This window comes from Panthera leo, chromosome F2 (genome assembly GCF_018350215.1).
Source record: "Panthera leo isolate Ple1 chromosome F2, P.leo_Ple1_pat1.1, whole genome shotgun sequence".
Taxonomy (NCBI): Eukaryota; Metazoa; Chordata; class Mammalia; order Carnivora; family Felidae; genus Panthera; species Panthera leo.
This window is the reverse complement of record NC_056695.1, coordinates 29,679,350-29,699,589: the sequence shown is the minus strand read 5'-3', so window position 1 is coordinate 29,699,589 and position 20,240 is coordinate 29,679,350. Positions and strand designations below refer to the sequence as shown.

At 41.1% G+C, this 20,240-nt stretch overlaps 1 long non-coding RNA gene across 1 annotated transcript; it reads right to left on the bottom strand.

Annotated features, from left to right (window-relative positions):
- Positions 1–621: 621 nt before the first annotated feature.
- On the bottom strand, positions 622–3,322 carry LOC122210628. Its single transcript, XR_006198139.1, has 2 exons — positions 2,490–3,322; positions 622–1,221 (listed from the first exon to the last, which is right to left on the bottom strand). It is a non-coding gene; the product is annotated as an uncharacterized LOC122210628 (long non-coding RNA).
- Between the last annotated feature and the right edge of the window lie 16,918 nt (positions 3,323–20,240).

Here is a 20,240-nt window from a genome sequence, read left to right as displayed (position 1 = left end):
GATTGTGCCCTTTGAGGGGGGCGAACCAACAATAGCTTACAAAATAAAAATGTAGAATTTAATTTCAGAAATAGTTGTCTCCTCGTTCATGATGCTAAACATAGAGAGGGTGTTATCAGAAGCCATGAGCAATGAAGGAACGATTGTAGCTATGGGGTTCTGCTTTAGCCAGGCTCTGAGGGATTTCCTGACACCGGCTTTACAGGTATTGGTTATATTTGTTCATATGAAGAAATACTATCAACTGTTTCACTAATTCATAGCATGCAAACCCAGCTTCTCTATCTGAAGGCTAAAGCAGAGAAAATGTCACTAAATATACTCCCTGCAGGAGTTAGAAGTACAGTAAGGAAGTCATTCACTGATAGATGTTCAGTTTTTAGCAGTTTCCAGACACAACACTTCTCAGCTGTAACCTTACCCACAGCATCTTCAGAAAGCTACAATGTGCACATGGGAATGGGCGTATAGATTAGCATCTGAAATAAAATCGCGAGCCACAACGGTCCCCGCTGAGAGTTCCCTGCTTCCTCCAAGGAATATGCTCCTGGGCTGAGACCCTCCCTCCCCCTGCAGCATCCCTTTCAAACAACATAAAGATCTGACAAATGGCCAAGAAAGTCTCTTGTTGCTCATTCTTTTAGGTCTGAGGTTAGTTTTGCTACAGCACATTTTTCTTATTTTTTCCTGTATGGTGGTTTTGTATAGATTTTCTTACCTCTACTACTTCTTAACTACAGGATAGTTACCATGGTAATACCTGTTGATGGCAGACCAAAAAAAAAAAAAAAAAAATGCAATTCTGCCATGAGGAAGCTGCTTCTGTATTTCTTGCTTCTGGCTCTCATAGTTAGGTTCAGGGGACATATTTGTTTCTTTCTAGGCTTATAGGTGACACCAGTTTTTCCATTTGGGCAGATTGATATGGAAATTGCTCTTAGCTCTCTCTGTGTTATATGCTAAGATACAACCTCCTGGAACATTTGTTTCCTGGTGATTTTTATCAACTATAATAGAGATTGTGTCTTTGTTCCAAGGAGTTCACAGTCTTGAAACCCTGGGGGTTTTTTTTCTTCTCTTTTTCTCTCATTTTTTTCTTCCCTCTTCCTTTTCCCTTCTACTTGATCAATTAGATGGGTTTATGTTCCTTCTTTGACCAGACAGACAAAGGGCCACGGTAGCAGAGCCCATATTTCACGTCTCACTTAAAATGCCATTGGTCTGGAAATCAAAACAATAAAGAAAATAAAACCTGGGTTGTACATAATGCCAATTAGTTATACAAGGCAGGTTAGTGGACATATGTTCTAGATATTAAGTAAATTGAAGAGACTTAAAATAACAATATGCTAAAGGGCAGTCATGAACTCTCCATTGCTAGTATCTTATTACAGAAACTTAGCTAGATCATAAATAATACATATTTAAACAGGCATTTTGGTATGCCTGTTCTGGATATGGCAGTGTAGCAGAGTCTTTGGATGAGATTTCTAGACAAACAAAAAGAGACACCGTCCCTGAAGCCAAATCAGCTGATTAGGGAGAACACAACACAGGTAGACATGTGTTCGACACATAAGACATGATGAGGGCACCACTACAGAAAGGTAATGAACGAAAAGGGACCTGGGTTCTGTTCATGGCTCAGACCCTAAAGAGCTGTGTCATCACAGCTGGGCATTGGTTTTCTTATTGCCAAAATTAGTTGGGCCGAAATATTGTGGGTTTGCTTTTAACTCTAAAATTATATTAATCCAATTCTGAAATAGGCACAGGTGCTACACAGTAGAACACTGGACGGGGAACCAGAGCAGGCTTTTAAGCATGAATTTTGAGGGACTTTTCAACGACAAAGAAAAGCATAAATTAAGCAAGGGCAGGAGTCAAAGAAAAAGTAAATGATCTGTCATATCAGTCTAAATATAATACGTCCCAATGAAGTCAAAAATACCTTAGGAGTTTTGATCAGTCCAGATTCTTAAGGAGCCCCTTCAAAATGTTCCTCACAATTAAAAAAAAATATTGAAAGTTTTCTCTTTAATTCTACTTCATATTGTTTCGGTGACTGTTCCCTTCATCTATTTCTGAAAACAGCATTTAAAAATACAGATTCCCTCTTTGAGATTGTATCACGAGTTATGTGAACATCCCTGTTACTTCAATGCTCACTTGAATTTATATAATTAAGAAACAGTTCTGGTATAGCAGCTGGGCTGATGTGTAAACCTTCTTGATATGAGAAATGCAGAGTAATGACCACTGCCTTGCTCACCCTCACCTCTGTGCATTTAAGTCAGGACTCCATATTAGAGAACTTGACCATTTTTTCCATGCCCTGGCTCTGTATTGGTTTCCTAGGGTTGCCATAATAAAGTACCACAGACTGGGTGGATTATCTCACAGTTCTGGAGGCTATAAATATAAGATCACAGTGTCAGCAGGGCATTCTCCTTCTGAAGGCGCAGGAAAAGGTTCTGTCTGTTCCACACCTCTTTTTAAGCTGCTGGTACGTCCCTGGACTGTGGCTGCGAACCTCCTGTCTTCACAGAGCATTCTCCCTGTATACATTTCTCTGTATCCAAGTCTCCCCCTTTTATGAGGACACTGATCACATTAGATCAGGGGTCCACCCTTCTCCATTATGACTTCAACTAATTACATCTGTAATGATCACATTTCCAGATGAGGTTACATACTGAGGTATTGGGGATTAGGACTTCAGCCCTTCTGGGGGCTGACCTTTGGGAACGACATTTCAACCCATAACAGGCTAAAAACGCAGCACATGGTCATGCTTACACATGCAAAGTCCAGTATTCCAAGTATAGCCACCCCGCAGAGAAGATGCAGCTTAGTAGATCAGAGACCATCATGATGCCTTCAGTTCTTCTAAACGCACCATGTTTACAAATCATAATAGAGCATTGACAGTCACAAGGCTCTTGCTAGTGTGCTTAAGCATACATGATTAGGTCACACATTATTTCCATTCAAATGAATCTCCTTGACTTTCTCTGGGATACTGAGCATTACATCTCACTAAGTGTCTCAGAATTTCTCGAAAGGTCAACTTTGGTCATTTAGTAGTTGTTTTCCATCAGAGAAAAGATTGAAATGTCATACATACGATAGCATCTCATAAAACCTACCTCAGTTTGTAAGAGAATGGCCACATGAGTATACCAGTGACACAGTTCTGGCGTGCTATCTATAGGCAGTGTTGAAAGTCTCAGAGTGAAGTCAAATGTGTCTGAGTGTGTATACTCCCTCTGCATATATAGAAAATATATATTCTATTTATGTACATGTATACAGGGAGAGGTGGATATAGACTTATAGTCTGTAATATACATGTGTGTGTGTATATATATATATATATATATATATATATATATATATATATATATATAATATAATATAATATACAGAAAGAAGGGGGCACTGTGAATTACTGGGTCCTATAGGATCCATCTGCAAAATGCTAACCCACCTGCCCCCACCACACACCCTTATGCATTCCTTTAAAGTGCGTTCCTTTAAAAGTGTCCTGTAAGACACTTTACAGACAGCAATCTTTAATAATGTGGAAAGCTGCCAGGAGGACAACCAGAGCTTAGATGTATCCCCCTTCTTGACTCCACAGGCAGAGCCATCACCTCAGGCCAGCATAAATAATACAGCCAGTTCTGCAGAACCTTAATAATAGGCGGAATGGCTCTTTCTATCCTGAACTTACTCTGCAGCCAGGACTTCTAACAGGAAGTGGATTTCTGTGAATTTTGGGATTTCCCAAAAGCATTCCTGGGCAAAGCTCAAGTTAGTGTTTGATCCCACACCTTCCTCGGCTTCCTGGGGAAGGGGAAGTCTTCCTTGCCTATGCCCTCTTCCCTCACCCCGTACGTACCCACCCCTTCAAACAACGTCTGGGAAGGCTTGGTGATCAGTGATCCTCCAACTCCACTATCTCTTGGATGATCCCAAGACTAGATAGAACAGAAATTACCCCTCACCAGGAAATGTCTGAAGGCCGATCTGAGGCTCTGTGATAGACAGTGAAGTGTGCCAAGCGGGTACGCAGTCAGGTACCCATCATGAGGCAAAGACAAGCCAAAGCTCTAGGCTCTATGAATGGCAGCTTAAGTTCCAGTGCAAAAGGCAGATTCTCAGATAAAACAGAGTGGAAGGGACTGGAGTAGTGTTTACTTTTTGTTTTTAGCAGGAAAATAACGCTGAAAGGTGAATAAGAATGAATGAATGAATGAATGAATGGCTGACTTCTTTAATTGCCCTGTTTATTATTCCATGCTTATTTACACTGCCTAAAGGAGGATGTCTTTATTTATTTTACTACCAATTCACTAACTAGTAAGTAGAGGAGTCAATTTATGTATTTTCTGCTCACCAAAGCAGCATTTAAGTTCCCAAAGCTAATCTTTTTATTGTTAGTGTTTGTGCTACCTTGCTTTATGTTCAGATGTCTGAGAAGCATGCACCTTTCTTTAAATACATTAAATTTGCATATTGTAAACTATTCGATTTTTTGCCAGGAAGAAAGAATTTTTTTTTCCTGTTGAGCACTTTGGTCATTTTGTTTTTTTCTCTGTTAATATTGAAACGGCAAGGAATTCAAAGCCAAGCCTGGCTTAGGATGCATGCTTATAGATAAGGCTTATGGGAAATAGTGTCATTTTAGACCTCTTTCCAGGTAATGTTCTTATGAAAAGAAGGTTTTTGCTAATACAATGTCATTTGTTAATAACTCGGTGTGTGTATTATAACTGTATGTGTGCTTACCTGGGTTCTGTATATTGTAGATAGTATGAGGATACGTGTTTAAGGATTTTTATCATCAGTTCCCCAGAATTCAAGAAAAATATGTTCTTCTTGGGAAGAGGATTATTTTTATTAAACCACACCATTTAAGAGGATTTTCAGAAGGAATTATTATCCCAATGTCATATGTACATCTTTCTGAGGCCTAAAAAATTTTTGATTTTTTTTTCTTTTTTTGCTTTCATCTTATCTTCATAGTAGCCTCTCTTTGGCACCTCTGAACTTTCCTTTCTTGCCTCTCCCATTTTTCTGTTCTCAGTAAAGAAAATTAACTCCCTGAAAACACTCTTTTCTTAATGGACTGTTGTTTCACATACATGAAGGATTTCAGCTGTTAGAACGTGTGAGAAATGAGGCAGGAGACATCAGATGGCATGAAAACCAGAACTGTTAACACAGAAAATCCCGGGAAAGCTGGAAGTGTAAGCTAAAGCAGCTGGGGGGTGGAAGAGACCGGAGACACAGCTGGGAGAGCTGGCAAGAAAAAAATGGCTGGAAAACGCAAGGGAGCTTAGCAAGGGGAGAAGTGCAGTGAGGGAATCGAGAATCCTGGGATGAGAGAGGAAGAAGCTTCCATGGTAAATTATGGTTTTCCAGTATTGTTCAGGACATCATAACCCATATACATTGGCTTTAGCTACCCTTTTAATTGCTCTAACCATTGAGCATATTCGATATTATTTTCTTGCATGATTATTGTGAAGGACTGGATATTGACATTTTCATGGAAGCAAGTGTCTGTGCTTTGAGATTGATCTCTATTCTATTGATGATTTACTAATTTATCATAGAATTCAGATGGATTGGGGCACCTGGGTGGCTCAGTCGGTTAGACATCTGACTTGGGTTCAGGTCATGATCCCACAGTTTGTGGGTTTGAGCCCCGCGTCGGGCTGTGTGCTGACAGCTCAGAGCCTGGAGCCTGCTTCAGATTCTGTGTGTGTGTGTGTGTGTGTGTGTGTGTGTGTGTGTGTGTGTGTGTCTCTGCTCCTCCCCCACTCATGCTGTCTCTCTCTGTCTCTCAAAAATAAAATAAAACATTTAAAAATTTTTTTAAAAAAAATTCAGATGGATTAATAAGAAATATGCATTAATTTATAGATATATTTGTGGTTTTCTGTACCCAAAGTATATCAAACTGCTAACATTTATCATTTGGACAAATAGGGGTATGTCTAATTAGCTAGATTAATAACCGGTTTGGTATGTATATCCAGAGGGAACGGATTAATAAATTGCTCTCTCCTTAGAGAAAGTTTTCTGGTATTTGAACCAAATCCTGTCCTAGTCAACATTCAGCCTCACTTGGGTGAAACTGTACCAATGCTTGGCCCAAAGTTAGGAGAGATGGCTAATGTAATAACAAAGTAGAGAAACCGAATTCGAGGACATCTTGACCTTTACCTCAGTGATCCAGATCTAAGAGGCAGGAATGGCACAGGGATGATGTAAGCACCTCACCACCACCACCACCACCACCACCAGTGAAATTGCAGAAGGACAGTAGGAGAGGTATGGCTTAGAATCCTCATGTATGAAAGAAATTTAGATTTTGTTTAAGTCAAGTATAAGATCCATATATCCCAATAGTACAGTGTAGCTGGTGCAAAAAGCTCCTGTGATCACAGGTTTTCCTAAATAAGAGTATAGTGTCTGCACTGACACGAATAAGCCTATTGTACTCTTCAGTGACAAAGTGCTACTTCTTTTAGAGACTGCCTTTGAGGTTGGTCACTTGCAAGAGAACAACTCAAAAATGAAAGTGTTGGCCCCCAGCATGTCTCCTCCTGCCTCCCCTGTTTCTTCTCCTTGTTCCTCTTGCATGCATCATCTTGCCCTCCCCGAGTCTGAGCTTGTTCTCACTGAAACAGGAAGTACTAAAGATGTTGAAACCTAGCCCCCAGGGCAGTGCAACACATCTCTAGTCATGTTTTTTCCATGCGTTTCCCACAATACAGTTTTGCTCCATACTAGCTAAATTATTTGTTGAATTTTAAGCTCCCATGCTGACAATTGTGTTGCCCCAGTGCTGACCGCTGAGATGACCAGTGTTGCGTTCCAAGTGGCCTGTATTGCCACCCAGGTGTAGGATCTGGTGTCTCAGGAATGACTTCCAGATTCCCATGATACTCACTCCTTGACCTTGCAAGTTTCAGCTCTTTCTCTTCCTATGTATCTAAATGTGTGGGACTGACCTTCTATGTTGGGTACCATGGTCTGTCTTCATGTTGCCAGGAGGTCTTCTCAAGAATTGTGGCTCTTACCCTGAATCAGTGCCCAGTGGCCAGATTCTGCAGGTGTGACTAGACCCCAGGGTGATAATGGCACTGTTCTGGGTTCACCAGCCTGTTGCTCCCTGTTGACAGCTTTGTCTCCTTATGATATCTGGTCCCCAAGCATCCCCCTAGCACCATTACCAAAACCCACATAAGGACTGTTTCCTAAAGGAGATCAAGGCTACCTTGTCCATTGGACATTGTGCTTGGCCACTCTCCTGAGTTGGGCTTTACAGCTGGAATAAGCTCTCAGCCTGCTCTGTTCTTGTGAGCAGGCCTGGCCAGGGCCTAGCTCCCTTCTTCTTACAGCCTGTGTGCTCTTTTGAGTTAGGGTAGCTGGTACTCAGAACTATATTCTCTAAAATGGAGAAAGGGAGGCTCAAGGGCAGGAGAAGAGGAACTTCTTTAAATATGTGTCTTTGAGCATTGAAAGGTTGCCATGTAGGGAAATTATTGGACTTGGTCTGTATGGCCCTAGAAGTTAGAACCAGGACTCCAACTAGGTTGAGGCTACTAAGTCGCTGGGTGAAAAAGAACCTTCCTTACCCCAGCCCAAATCTAACAGCATTTCCCAGAGACAGAAATGAATGCCTTCTGGGGACCCTTCATTAGGGAAGGAATTCTGGCATAGGCTCAATTAGCAGATCTAAGTTTTGTTTATTAGTTTGTTTCCATTGCAACGTGGATAGAAATGGTGTTTACTTGGGTGGCGTTTGCATGCGTGATAGGTTGCTGCGGTCACACGCCAATCATGAGTGATCCCCAATCCCACTCCTTCCTTTCCTTGTCCACAGGGACTGCGAGAGAGAGCAGCTTTATTATAGCAATATCTTCAAATCTACTCTGAATTTTTTAAATTAATTCACTCTGTAGCAGGATTCTCACACAGAGAGTGGTGACATCGAGACTTCTTTCCAAAAAGCAACTTTATTGGTACTGGCACCGCTCAGTTGGGTTCGTACCTGAAGAACTGAGCCCTGAACGCCACATGGCATAATTTTTTTTTCTTTCTATATGTTTTCTACTTCTTTGTCTCCCATATATGGTAACACACAAACATGTAGTCTGATTAAGTGGTCTCATGTTACAAGGTCGTGAGGGATGTTGTCACGTATGCGTATGGCCAGGTTGCCTTGAGGTTTGTGTTTTGTTTTGTTTTTTCTTTCCTTAGGGAGGGGACCCTACCACAACTCAAAGAGTAGTTATTATATGTTAGGCACTGTTATTCATTCTGTGCTCAGTACATTTAACTGTTATGTTTGACCAAGTCCTTTCGATATTGTATTTATAACCTACAATGTCACAGACATTGTAAAAAGGGTCCAAGTATCAAGTGGGGTTGATTTGTAGATCATCTTTAAATTTCTTTTAAATTTAAAAATCCCTAATTGAGCTTCATGATTCTAGTCCCACAGTGAGCGGATTACCTGCCTCCAAGTATAGTTTTTAAAAGTCAGATGTGAATTTGGAATTGGGTTGCTCAAGTCACTGCTACCAAGTCCCTGTATTTACCAGATAGCAGGGGAATATGCTATCAGCGTCATCACTCTTTCCCTAGAAGGGACTGTAAGGGCGTAACTTTAACAAACAAAAACAAAAAACAAAACAATAAGAACATTCCTCTTCCTGTACCTCTTCTCAGCAATGCCTCAACTCAGCTGTGGGTTGGGCCAAGCCATCTGTCAGGTGCATATCCCAACCCGCAGGGTCCCAGTGGCCCAGAAATTGAACTCTATGTCAGTTTTTCTGAGTGACTTTAGCTAGAACAAGCCTTCAGGTTAGCAGACAAAATGCATCATGAATTATCAGAATTCACTTGTTTGAGCCGCCTTATGAATGTCATCATCCATGTTAAGAACCTGCTCACAGCCCTAATGAAAACTTCTGTCAGTGCAATAGGTATAGAAGAAGCATTGCTGAGTTAGGCATTCCACTGACATAGTATATGCAGTGGCAGGTGGTCATGTTTGAGTAGATCCCTCATTTCAGAAGTCCTAAAACTCCATTCAGTGGAAAAAGAAATCAACATGGAAAGCATATGATTTCTATTTGATTGGATCTGTCATCGTGTGCAGTGACTAACTGCTGTGCACACTTCCAGATAGTCATGAACACGAAAGGTAATCTAAAAGGGACACTTGATCCACGCAGAATTATGTTCAGGTTGTCTCAGAATATGATAGTTGGCCGTGGACCCCAGTGATCCTGCTTCGTGCAGTAACCTATGGATTCCAGCTAGATTTACACTTGGGTTTGCCATATTTCTTTCAAATTGACCTGGAAAATGACTGATGTTTTAATGTTCACATTTCTTGGAGTTTATTTTTGGTAGCAGCCTTATTGAGATATGATTCACACACTGCACAATTCACCCATTTAGAGTGTACAATTTAATGGTGTTCAGTACATTTACAGAACTGCACAACCACCACACGATTTTAGATCGTTTTCATTACCTCACAAAGAAACTCTGCACCCCTTAGCTATCATCCCCATCTCCTGCAGCCCTAAGCAACCACTAATCTACTTTCTATCTATATATTTGACCATTTTGAACATTTCATGTAAACGGAGTCATGTAATATTGGGCTTTTTGTGTGACTAACTTTTTCCACTTACCATGTTTTCAAGATTCATCCATATTGTAACATGTTGGTGCTTCATTCCACTTTTTTTGGCAACATAATATTCTTTTATATCGGTACACCCATTTTCTTTGTTTATTCACCAGTTGATGGCTATTTGTATTATTTCCACTTTGGGGCTATTATGCATGCTGCTACTGTGAACATCCGTATACAAGTTTTTGTGTGAACAGATGTTTTCATTTCTCTTGGGATATTCCTAGGAGTGGAATTACTGGATCGCATGGTAACTCCTATGTTTAACTTTTGGAAGAACAACCAGGCTGTGTTTTAAATGGCTGTACCATTTTACATTCCCATCAGCACAGTACGGAGGGTTCTGATTTCTCCACATCCTCACCAGCACTTGTTACCATGTAGACTTTTTGATTAACACCATTCTACTAGAGATGAAGTGCTGTCTCATCTCATTGTGGTTTTTGTTTCGATTTCCTTGATAACTAATAATGCTGAGCATCTTTTCACGTGCTCATTGGCCATTGTATGTATTTTCAGAGAAATGTCTGTTCAGATCTTTTGCCTATTTTTGGTTGGGTTGTCTTTTTATTATTGAGTTATAAAAGTTCTTTATATATTCTAAAAAAATGTTTTTTACATTTATTCATTTTTGAGAGACAGAGAGAAACAGAGCACAAGCCGGGGAGGGGCAGAGAGAGAGGGAGGCACAGAATCTGAAACAGGCTCCAGGCTCCAAGCTATCAGCACAGAGCCCAACGCGGAGCTCGAACTCACAAACCACAAGATCATGACCTGAGCCAAAGTCGGACGCACAACCGAGCCACCCCAGGCACCCCTTTATATATTCTAGACAAAAGTCCTTTATCAGATATGATTTTCTCATATTTTTTCCCATTTGGGGGGTTGTCTTCACTTTGTTTTTAATTTTTTTTAATGTTTATTTTTGAGAGAGGGAGACAGAGGGGGACGGGAGGAGAGAGAGAGGGAGACACAGAATCCGAAGCAGGCTCCAGGCTCTGAGCTGTCAGCACAGAGCCTGATGCAGGGCTCAAACCCACAGACTGCAAGATCATGACATAAGCCAAAGTTGGACACTTAACCAACTGAGCCACCCAGGTGCCCCTCCCAGCTCATTTTCTTAATAGTGTCCTTTAAAGCATGAATGTGTTTAATTTTGATAATGTACCTATTTTTTGTTGCTTTCGCTTTTTGTGTCATATAGAGAACTCCACTGCCAAATCTTAGCTCATGAAGATATTTATCCCTCTGCTTTCTTGTAAGAGTTTTGTTGTTTTAGCTTTTAAATGTAGATTTGATTCATTCTGAGTTAACTTTCATATGCTCTGAGTTGAGGGTGCACCTTTGGTGTTTTGCACATGGCTATCCAGTTGTCCCAGATATTTTTGTTGAAAAGAGTATTTTTCCCCATTTGAACAATTTTGGCACCCTGGTCAAACATTAATTGGCCATAGATATATGGGTTTATTTCTGGATGGTAAATTCTCTTCTACTGAACTGTATGTCTGTCCTATTCCAGTACCACCGTGTCCTGATTACCTTGCTTCTTTGAAATATTTTTGAGTCACAAGATGCATATTCTGAAAGTGCAAAATTATGCACCACTTTTAGGCTATTAAAATAACTGTCAAGTTGTGTGCTCAATTTTCAAATTAGACTCTTTACTCCCATCTAGCAATAGAGAAAGCATATGCAAAAATATTATTTCTAATACATATTAATAAGATTTGGCATTTTAAGAAGAATATTCTTCTCATTTTATTTATTTATTTTGCTGCAGCAATTTGATTTAGATAATCAAATCTTGCTTCTATTTTTAACAAATCCCAGAGAGTTCTCTGGGACCAACCATGATGACATGCGGAAGTGGAGGTGTTTACAATTGGAATCCGCATCCAGAGATATCTGCATGGCAGGGTTTCAGGAGGAGGTTTGTTTTAAAATCTAATGAAAGAGTGAAAGGTGGTTTGGGAAAGGCTCTTGTCTGTCAAGCCCTCACCCAGTGAAACCGCCCAGACCTCTCTTAGTTCGCATGATTGACAGTGGAAAGACCTGGAGTCGAGTTGGAAGAAGACAGCCCATGATTGTGTGTCCTATTCTGGTCTTTTTAGACTTACTAAAAAAAAGAAAATAATAATAGCTGAATGCAGCGGCAAACAAAAGGCAGCCACTTCTCACTTAGTAACTGTCAGGCAAACAATAGATGTACCTTGAGATAATATAAATAATCTGCTGACTCTGCTATGGGAGAAAGCAACATACAGTTTAAGATGATCATATGTGGTCCTCATAATAGAACATCACTACATGCAGATCTGGAAGGCTCATGTTCTATTCAGCTTTTTATATTATAAATCAGGAATTTAATCTCTGTTAAAACCATTGAGAAGCTCTGAATCTTAGTTAACAGCTAGGATATCTCCCTTAGGGTGTGAGGTCATTCATTCATTCCATGCCTTCCCCCCCCCCCCCCCCCCCCCACACACACACACACTGCACTTACTGCGGTGTCTTCCATCAAACAGAGGTTCGGTTCGGGGGATATTTGTTAGGGGACGGGAAGAGATCTGGAGAGGAAAGGGGGATGGAGGAAAGGCTGGGCACCGAAACTAGAGCAAAGCCACGGGTGGGATGGGATGAAGGGTGCTCATGAAACAGGAGGGAAATGGAGGGAAAGCATCCCTGCCTGTCATCCCTCTGTTTGTGCACAGCTCCCTCACGCCCACAGTGGAATGGGCGAAGGAGCAATTTGGGATCAGGAGCTCTGCGTGTCATTCAGGCCACACAGTTCACACCGTACCCATCATGCTCCTTTTAAACTTTTTTAACGTTTATTTTATTTATTTTTGAGAGAGAGAGAGAGAGAGAGCGAGAGCATGAACAGGGGAAGAGGCAGAGAGAGAGGGAGACATAGAATCCAAAGCAGGCTCCAGGCTCCGAGCTGTCAGCACAGAGCCTGACACGGGGCTTGAACTCATGAACTGTGAGATCGCGACCTGAGTTGAAGTCGGACTCTCAACCGACTGAGCCACCCAGGCGCCCCCATAATGCTCCTTTTAATATGACATTCTCATAGTTAAATCGTGGCTTACTTTATTTAAAAACATACTCTTCAAATAAATCGCTTTTTATCCCAAATTCAGGAACTGAATTTTAATATTAACCACAATAACACATAGATTTATTTATCACAATATTAGGGGAAATATGGAAAGAACCAATAAGTTGATGTGTGTTTGATTCGCCATTGAGTATTAGAAAACATTTTTTATTTACTTACTGCTGTTTGTACTTTTTCCTCGACCTCGCAGCTAGCTTTCCTCAGGAAGGAATGAAAAAACTTAGCATTTGGCGTAAATTTGCGAGCATTTGTACAGCAAACTGGACAGGTGTCTTTCAAAGTCTATGTCTATCTGCCTTTTCCCCCTAACTTTCTTTCTCTTTGGTTATAGGTCGGGGAGGAAGAGAGGCCTCTCAGCACATTTCAGAGGCAGTACATTGCCAGGACATTGGCTACTTATTTGGACAAACATTTCTCCAAGGTAAACATTCCCATTGTAACAAGAAGGGGGCCCGTCATTGGGATTTGCAGATTGCGGGGGTCCTGCACAAAGGCTGGATTGTTTAGCCTAACACAGACTCAGAGTGCCATGGCGAGAGGGAGGGAGAGAAGAAAGCAGGACCGTGGGGACACCCTGCAGTGTCTCCTAACCGTGTTCCCGGGAGAATGGCGGCCGAACCGGGAGCTCATGGAGTTGTGCTCCAAATGTGGGGGGAAGGAAGGGAGGAAAGGGGAAGCTGTACTTTTTGCTTCGTGTTAATCTCTCTCTGGTGTTCATGAAAGCGACAGGCGGTGTAGTTTGGTTATTACAATAGCATTTTGTCCTTTATGGGGAACGTGTGGCATCCTTCTTCTTAGAGGTTACCAGACCATTTATGCTGTGCCCGTGTCACAAAGGGAAAGGGAGCGGAAGCATAATATTTTACACCAACGAAGACTTACAAATGTGAGGAGGATTTTAAAGAAAACCCATGCTCTCCTTTTACCTACTAAGTGAGCCTGTGGTTGGTTGGTGACAAATACTTCATGAAGTTCTTGGTTGGGAAAATCCTATCTTTAATACCTCTTTTGGGAGGGGGAGGGGTACACGTATGAGAGAGAAAATGAAAATGAGAGAAAGGGAGAGAGAGAGAGAGAGAGAGAGAGAGAGAGAGAAGAAGAGAGAGAGACCCCCAAAAGGAGTCTGTCAGCATCATACTGTACATTTCAGAGGAGTAACTCCAGGCGCTTTCTTTATGAATCATGAGCTTAGCGGGAATAAAGGCTTAACAGAAGCAGCTGAATTCACCGTCAGCTTTAGCATTCATGAATTGGCTGCCAATATTTTAACACAAATCGCTGTGTCATTTCTATGAAGTTCCCCTGTTGCTGCTCAGTCTTTAGCCAAAAGCTGTTTTTGCTGAGCCCTGAAATTACATCTGATAAAACACCTCCTTCCTTCCTGATAAAGATACCCATGTACACAACCCACAGAAATGCAAAAATATACGATCCAATTTAAAAGAAAATAAACTTGTCAGCTTTCTCTGTTTAGCAGTTAATAAATGGCTGACGTTACTTAGTCCTTAGCTTGTGAGAATGCAATTTCAGATGGCAAGGAGCGAGTAATGTTTTCCTCATCAGTCCTCATCCTGGTGGTTCTTTTCTGAAGGGGCTGAGTGGGGGAAATGGAGGCTGTACATTAGAGGAGAATTTTTTGATACTATTCATTGTCTGTTCTGACAGAGAAGACATTGTTTGTTCACTGTAATAGGCTTGGCAGGAATCTGTGCTGTGCATACAGAATGGGAAAATAGCAGAGCAGTGGAGAATCTCAAAATCCTGAGCAACAGATTAGCTTAGAGATTTTGTAAAAAAAAAAAAAAAAAAAATATATATATATATATATAATATAATATAATATAATATAATATATATATTTCAGTAGTTTCTCATTGTAGATGCAAGTCACAATTTGGGGAAATAGTTTCCTTTAAGTGATAGTTTCCCTTACCTTACATTATGCATGTATTACATTAAAAAGGCTCAAGATAGCAGTGTGCCTATCTAAAATACTGTAGTAACAAGAATTGCAATCATGAAAGTTTATGAACACACCAGACCTGCTTTGAGATTGTTCCCTGTGCATTTGTATTCATGTCAGTGTAAATGAAAAATAACCTGTGTGCATCATCTGATGATTTCACAGAAGCAGGTGTGGGCTGCCTGAGGTAAGAGAAAAAAGACCCATTAAAAGATACGCTTTGAGGCAAGAAGTACACTGCTAGGGACTCTGTGAGAGGGTGCCATGCCCCAAATGTTCAGAACTTTAAAGTTAACAACTGTAGAAGTGAAAGTGCAAAGCAGTGTGCAAACCCTGCCTTGGAAACTGAAACGGCAGAAAGCAAAGCAAGACTGAGGCCCAGTGTTTCTTCTTCTTAAGGTTCTATGTTCACCCCACTTGCCCCCTCCCCCCCCCCCCAGCACAGGAACTGTGTGGTGCGATGGTCCCCAACAGCCCCTGGTGTCCAGGGACTTCATATGTGTGCTTGTGTGTTTCTTACTAGAGCAGAAAAAGATGTTGTCAGGCTGCAGGCTCCTATGTTCCCAGACAGAGCACATGAGCCAGACCAGGAGAGCTCCAAGAGCAGGTGTGCTGGGGCCATTCCCAGCCAAGTTCAAGGGCCCCTCGTCCTTATGCTCCAAGAGAGATTTATCATATTCCCCAGTCTTGGCTTATATTTGTAAGAACTCTCTGCATGTTTTTATAAGGACTATATCATGTAAACTATGACATTTCTAAAATTATAGTTGTGATAATGTCGCAATACACTCAGTCATTAGATTATTGCAAACCCTTCTCGGCTTTTTATGTAACCTATATAAGGGTCGGCCTTAAATACCGAAAGCAGATCTTTTACTCTGCTACTTATGACACATTCAGGTACATTATCTGCTTAATTTTTAAATTTCTCAGTCTTTTAAAGTGTGTTTGGCAATCTTTTCAAAGATGTGTTTGTATAACCTTTTAAAAATATACAAAATATATTTATATGATGATATTTTCAAGTAAATACCAAAGGAACCAAGAACAATTAACCAGGACTGTTTCCGTTCATTGCTTCAGTATATGGGTACATTTATATTGTCCGTTCTTAAAGTCATTTTTATTTTATTATTTTTAACAACCCAGTGAAGGGCTACCCAGGGAGGTAAGGCCGAGGTGCAGCCAGTCCCTCCTGTCCCCGCAACGGCTCCTTGGAGACGCTGCCTGGGGCAGACGACCCGCGGGCCTCAGAAGACAGTTTGCAGGAATTGCTAGCGCTTCTGTGCCCTGGTGGCCCCGGCTCCCATCCTGCCTTCTTGTTCCTATTCTGCTGGAATCCCCGGTAACCGCTGCACTGGAGGCCTGATCATTAGCATGCACCAGTGACAACTGGCTCTCCAGAGCATGCGGCCACGGCCTGCCGGAAAGCACTGGGATCTCCCAGGCAGCTAAGTCAGTGTGTGCACCTCTAGAGGCAGAATCGCCTGGTCTGGCTTCATTCATAGGCTTGTAACTAGGAGACAAGGACTATCCCTGTCTTAAAATGAGGAGTTGCAAGGGTCTTGTTTCACCAGTGACAGCTCATCTTTGTCTGTTGCAAAAGGAAACCCATACCAATAGAGGGAAATTGGAGTAAATGCTTAGTAATGCTTAACTATTTTATTTAACAAACACTTAAACTGCTCTTACTATGAGACAGGCAGTGGTCTAAGCACTTTGCAGATACTAATTCATTTAATCCACTTGACTCTCCCACTACTGCTACCATTAATATTATTCCCGTTTTACTGAAGACGAAACTGAAGCGCACAGAGTGTGGGTGACTTATCCATGATTCCGCAGGTGGTAAGGGAAGATGGCATGTGCACTGGGGCTGTCTGTGCCAGAGTGTGTTAGGGCTCCATGCGCCCAATCACAGGTACCTCCTGTACATGTACCAACGACAGAGCTTGCTTCGAAGCCATGTCCCTTGGGGATCTGTAAACACACATGCCACCCCCATGGAAGTGCACATGATGTGTTACATTGTTGGTTTTCAAACTGTGCACCCCTTGTCTCCTGGCGTTTATTTACATTGGTGGAAGAAGCATTTTAAAAAAATGGTTTTTTATGTTTATTTTTCTTTTTGAGAGAGAGAGAGAGAGAGACAGAGTGCAAGGAGGGGAGGAGGAGAGAGAGAGGGAAACACAGAATCAGAAGCAGGCTCCACGCTCCGAGCTGTCAGCACGGAGCCTGATATGGGGCTCGAACCCACGAACCGTGAGATCATGACCTGAGCCGAAGTCGGACACTCAACCGACCGAGCCACCCAGGCGCCCCAGGAGAAGCATTTTTGATTTCTGTCCTTCTAGAATTCAGAGTGGGTACAGGTTAATGCTGTGTGGTAAACCTGGGATTCCAGCCACTACATCCCACGGCTGTCAGGGTGAGCTGGACTCCGCAGCACGCCTGCATAGGGCCCCCCAGCAACAGTAGGAGGAAGCCAAGGGCGGCCACTGTCCCTCTGCCTCCGCACCTCTTTCACTGGGTGGGATGTGCTCCAGCCGTGAGGCCAGCAGTGTTGGACTTGCCAACATTGAGAGACGCCGCTATTCAAGCTGATATGTCAGTCAGTTGGATGTTTGACCACTCTCCTCTCACCCGTCGTGAGGATTTAGACAGCTGGCTTTGGGAGGTCGGTCTTGTCTTACTTAACCCAGCACTTCCCAAAGAGAGATGTTAATAGGTTCAGCTCCCTACTGCTGCTCCTGAAAGAGAAAAGAAAAAACGTTTTATTTACAATCAGATGTTTGAGAGACGTGGGTTAAACGAAATTAAATCGATGTACTTACTGCAGGTTTCTCAGAATTTTCTCGGGACTCTCCAGAGCAAGATGTAGAATGCAGAATTTCCTAAATTTTTTATTCCCACCGATGGGGAGAAATGTCTACCAGCACCCCTTGGGCAGTGCTGCCTTAAGAAAAGGAGAAAAGAAAAAAGAAAAGAAAAGGAGAGACAACAGATGTGTCATAGAAGGTAATCAGGTATTGAGGAAAGATCAGTCAGCTACATTTGGGATCCCTAAATTCCAGCTCGTCTTTAAACCAATAATCATTGCAACCTTAGAACTTCAGATTTCTCATCCGTAAAATATGGAGGATAGAACTGGATTATCTCTAAGCTCTTTTCATCTTTATGAAAAGCTGGCAACTGTTTGTTTATATCCTAGCTTGCTCCAGAAGGGTTTGTAAGAATAAGGCACAATATATAACACATTAAGACAGAGTGGATTAAAAACAGGTGAAGGTAAAATGAGGCACAGGGAATACAATGTAGGAAACACAGAGGAAGGAGGGAGGTTAGTATGCAGAATGAATTCTGTGAAATCTTTCATGGTTAATATGAAAGAACCAAGTTTTGTTCAGTGCTTTCTGATGAACAGTCTGAAGAGAAAACTAGAATCATAGCCTTGTGATTAATAGGGTCCTAAGCTAAAAACACATTTTTTCCTGAAGAAACAACTATTCCTAGTTCTGAGACCAAATTTTTCTCATGATGTTTATATTTTGTGGCCTTTTACTCTTTTAGATAGAAATTTTGGCTCTGTGACAGGCTGGTCCCAAAGAGATTTGGGCCGTCTATAAATGTGCTTCATAGGTAGCTGTGGATACATCGTCCTCATTTATTAAATCATTACACATTGTAGACCAGCTCTGCTTTGCTATATGTGAAGGTGTCTGGGTCTCATTTCTCTGGACTCTGGAGTATTCTCTAGAACCTGGAGGGCTGTGTGGTGGGAGGCCAAGGTCTGGATTGCTGTGCTGGGGTGCACGGTGTATACAGCAGAGCCCATTTGTGTGGCCTCCCTTGTACGCTGTCATTACTTCCATTCAGTTTTGAGGACGCTCATCCCCTTGTCCCCCACTCATGTCCAACTTCTTACCCTTTGTCGTAGCCTGGATCAGGGTTTCCCTACAGCCTCTTCAGAAGATCTTTGGGATTCAAAGGTGTCCCAGGGATTTTACACTGTTAGGGTGGTAAAGGTTCAAGTCCAAGGACTCTTTTTAAAGTATTAGTAAATAGCGTGATTATGTAAATATTTTTAAAGAAAACAAAACTGTTGGAGGACCTCTAAGAGCATAGAAAGCCACTGATGACAGTCAGATGAACAAATATGCTCACTCAAATTCTGCAAGTTTCCAATGCAGGTTTAATTAATACAGTCATGTATTGTTTATTTATATATGTCTATGTATATATGTATATATATGTATGTATATATGTACATATATACATATATATACGTATATATATGTATTTATATATGTATATGTATGTATATATGTACATATATACATATATATACGTATATATATGTATGTATATATGTATATATATGTATATATATACACACACACCAGATAGCTGATTAGTGAGACAATAGGCATAAGAAGTATCAATGTTATATTATCAGCTTCAAACATCTGGTCAAAATTCTTATATACTTATCATAGTATTGATAATGTTTTATGTTTTAAATTGGGTAGTGGTTATATGAGCATTTGTTATATCATACTTTTTGTGAATCTTAAATATCTTAATATATTTGGTAAGTTTTATATTAGTTTACTAGAATATGTATGGTAGGGCTGCCTGGTTGGCTCATTTGGTTGCGCACCCAACTCTTGATTTTGGCTCAGGTCATGATCTCACAGTTGTGAGATCAAGCCCTGTGCTGGGTGAGGAGGCTGACTGAGATTCTCTCTCCCTCTCTCTCTTCTTTTTTCCCCCTCTCTCCCCCTCTGCCCTTCCCCTGATCTCCCTCTCTTTCTCTCTCCACCCCCCACCCCGCGCAAAAAAGGAATATGGTATAAAATTCAATGTTAAAAAAAGAAAAAGTAGTAGTGACAATCATATAATCTGGCTTTTCATTTATTAGAATTAAGTATCATCCATACCGTTAATATATATGTCCTCAAGCTCCTGTTGGCAAGCTAACAACATGGTCAGATCAGACAAAATATGTTTGTTGCAGAGAAACGCTTACAAACAGCAGCCTCAACCTTTTTATCTTGTCTCATTGTTTTAACAGTAAACACAAAAATTATCATAGGTCGATTATGTTTGTCCAAAATGTTGAATACTCAAACATTAGCTAATGAAAGCAATTATTGTCTGTTTTGGTACTGTAACATATTAAATATAATTTGGAACCTATATATTTGAAACTTACATATGAAAATATTTATATATGTGATATACACCAATATGCCTTTTCAAAAATTTGTCTGAAAGTCATGTATTTTATTATAAAAGGAACTTAGAGCTCATTGAATAGCACATCACTTGTTAAATAGGAAACCCTCAGAATTATTAAGGTTTGTATGTAAATGAGCATAATAATACAAACTTTCATAATAACCCATCTAAAATCAAATAATTGT